Here is a 2,977-nt window from a genome sequence, read left to right as displayed (position 1 = left end):
TGTATGCATAATGACAGACAACGTTGCATGCATGTTCTATGTAAACAGGCCGGGAGGAGCTCGATCCCACTCGCTTTGCACAGAGGCTATGAAGCTCTGGAATTGGTGCATTGCGAACAACAGCTGCCTATCTTCCCGGAGTGATGAACACCACAGCGGATGAACTAAGCAGACGCTTTCCCTGGGATCACGAATGGGAGATAGACGAGAAAACCATTCACAACATATTCCGCATTTGGTGTCACCCAACCATAGACCTTTTTGCAACTGCAAAAAACAAGAAATGTTCCGACTTTTGCTCCAGAGCGGGACTGGGCAAACATTCCCTGGGAGACGCATTCATGATCCCATGGCACCGAAACTTACTCTATGCGTTTCCCCCGATACCGGTTCTCAACAGGGTCCTGATAAAAATACGAACAGACCGTGCCAAGCTGATCCTAATTGCCCTGTCGTGGCCCAGACAACCGTGGTTCCCATTCCTCACCAGAATGTCGATTCGACCACCAATCTCGTTACCTCTCATCCCGAACCTCCTATCACAACAACACAGCCAATTTCTCCACCCCAACCTGTCCATGCTTCACCTCAAAGCCTGGTTCCTACATGGTTCTCCCAAAGCAAACTAGATTGCTCTGAACAAGTTCAAAGAGTGCTCCTACATAGCAGAACACAATCTACTCGCACCACCTATCTACGAAAGTGGAAACGATTCACACATTGGTGTTTAGCTAAACAACTTTGTCCCACGTTGGTATCTCTCTCACTCATACTTGACTATCTATTGGACCTTAAGTGATCCAGCCTTTCTTTCAGCTCCATCAGAGTCCATTTAGCTGCTATTACAACTTTTCATGACAAAATTGATGATACTTCTGTTTTTGTTCATCCAATCACCAAGCGTTTCCTCAAGGGACTCCAAGCCCTATACCCAGACATTAAACCACCTACCACCCCGTGGGACCTTCATTTAGTACTATCTTGCCTAACTCAACAACCATTTGAACCCCTAGCCACGTGCTCCCTTTTACACCTTTCGCTGAAAACAGTATTTTTAGTGGTGTCACGGACTCACAGATCGTGCCCACTCTTGGCCCCGTGCGGTCCGTGGGGGGTGTCCCTTTTAGTGAGACAGCCCTTCTCGGGGGTCCACTCTCTCTCGGGGTCCGGCCCCTCCACCTCCTGGATCCGCACCTCTCTGAGCCTTAGCACGTCTGTCTCTGCCGTGGGCCCCCTCCGGGAGTCCACTCGCTCTGGACCCCCGGGGCCTCCACCCCCGAAGGGGTTGATGCCACCCTGTTCTCTAGACCGGAGTGACTCTCAGCCAGCATGAAACAGAAGGGTTTATTGAGAGTTGAACACAGCACAGGAACCTCTCTGACCCTCAGGCCTGGCCTCCCTCAGCCCAGCACATCCCAGTCTGTCTGCCTCCAGGTGGGCTCTGCCTGCTCCCCCTCTCCAGCCCCGAGCCCCCCTGCTCCCAGCTGGGCATCTCAGATCACTGGCCCCAGGCCCCGCCTCTGTCCATTGTCTTCTCTTCAGGTAAACAGGGTCGTAAACCGGGGCCTCTCCCTCTGGCTGGAACCGGCTGGTTAGGTCACTGGGTCCTCACTCTGCAGCCCATTGTCCTCCCACTGGCCAGAACCGGCTGCGTCTCCTCAGCTGGGCCTCTGGGTCACCAGGTCGCCAGGTCACCGGTCGCTGGGGTATCCATCCTCCCGGCCACCGGCTGGGTCCCCGCGTCCTCTCTCCGGTCCTCTGCAAAACACACTCCCTCTCCCCTCACCTCGTTAAACCAGTAACACCCAGGGAAACTGAGTCCCACCCCCTCTGCATGCAAACCATTGAAACCCCACAGAAAACAAGAAAACCCCCCACTTCGTCACAAGTGGCAATTACCTCCGCCAGACGGGCAGGAGAAATAGCAGTTCTTATGGCAGACCCACCATATACGCTATTTTTCAAAGACAAGGTTACCCTCAGATTACACCCCAAATTTCTTCCAAAGGTGCATTCGTCATTCCACATTAATGAGCCGATACACCTACCAACCTTTTTTCCGAAACCACATGCGAACTCGTTTGAAGCCACAATGCATGCATTAGATGTACGCAGGGCCTTGTCCTTCTATTTGGATAGAACCAAACCTTTTAGAAACTCTTCTAGACTTTTTGTCTCCATCGCGGAGCGTTCCAAAGGTACTCCTATTTCTACCCAGAGACTTTCAAACTGGATTTCTCAGTGCATCCGGTTGTGCTATCAGATGAAGAAGGTTACACCTCCAGACGGCATCAGAACGCACTCCACTAGATCTCTGGCTGCCTCTGTAGCATTCTTACGCAAAGTTCCCCTGGCTCATATCTGTAAAGCAGCCACTTGGTCCTCTGAACACACATTTGTTAAACACTATGCCCTTACTCAAGGCCCTCTCTCTGATATACGTTTGGGCAGGGCTGTACTATCTACGGCATTCCTATCAGATCCAAAGTCCCTACCTCCTTGAGACACACTGCTTTTAAGTCACCTGGAGTGGAGCACCCACAGGGACATCTCTCGAAGAAGAAGAGGAGGTTACTCACCCTGTGCAGTAACTGACGTTCTTCGAGATGGGTGTCCCTGTGGGTGCTCCACTACCCACCCTCCTCCCCTCTACTTCGGAGGTGGGGTAGCCTCCGTTGTAGAGAAGGAACTGAGGAGACCGGCCATGCATGCGTACTGTTAAGCTAGACTCACAGTGGGGGGGCAGCCTCTGCGCATGCGTGGCCGGTACGAGTACTGCTACAAAAATCTCCGAGCAAAGGCACAGGGACACACCAACACCTGGAGTGGAGCACCCACAGGGACACCCATCTCGAAGAACGTCAGTTACTGCACAGGGTGAGTAACCTCCTCCTCTCCAAGCACACATACTGATACACCGGTGTCAATTAACATAGCAGGGCATGTTTGTTTTCTCAATCTCCCCATTATTGCCCCT

This window comes from Terrapene carolina, unplaced genomic scaffold (assembly GCF_002925995.2).
Source record: "Terrapene carolina triunguis isolate 2854851 unplaced genomic scaffold, T_m_triunguis-2.0 Scaffold34029, whole genome shotgun sequence".
In the NCBI taxonomy this organism is placed as follows: Eukaryota; Metazoa; Chordata; order Testudines; family Emydidae; genus Terrapene; species Terrapene triunguis.
This window is presented reverse-complemented; position numbering follows the sequence as displayed.